Source organism: Cryptotermes secundus, unplaced genomic scaffold (assembly GCF_002891405.2).
Source record: "Cryptotermes secundus unplaced genomic scaffold, Csec_1.0 scaffold589, whole genome shotgun sequence".
NCBI lineage: Eukaryota > Metazoa > Arthropoda > Insecta > Blattodea > Kalotermitidae > Cryptotermes > Cryptotermes secundus.
Window position 1 is genome coordinate 5,650 of NW_019718279.1, and position 286 is coordinate 5,935.

Here is a 286-nt window from a genome sequence, read left to right on the forward strand (position 1 = left end):
AATATTCTTTCTCCATTTTGTAGCAGTAGAATAGTCGAAGCAGTCGTACGTTTAATTATTCTTTGAGGCGTATTTAAGCTCGTAAAAATTCTGACACCAAATTGTCACGTGTCTTGAGTTCGAAGCTCGTTGGTCACGTGTGTTAAGTTCAGATCCCACTTCTGACACCAGTTGTCGCATATCGGGCGTATATCGCGACAAATAACTTCACGCCGTATTTGCTATAGCGAATTTTATTTCACATCCGCTCTTACAGTCACCCAAATTACAGATTTACGATTACTGC

General features: G+C 40.2%; 1 protein-coding gene across 5 annotated transcripts in view; it reads left to right on the forward strand.

Annotated features, from left to right (window-relative positions):
* The window catches only part of LOC111875398 (CCAAT/enhancer-binding protein zeta), a 79,469-nt gene that overhangs the window by 5,639 nt on the left and 73,544 nt on the right, over positions 1–286 (forward strand). The gene's annotated exons all lie outside the window — the stretch shown is intronic.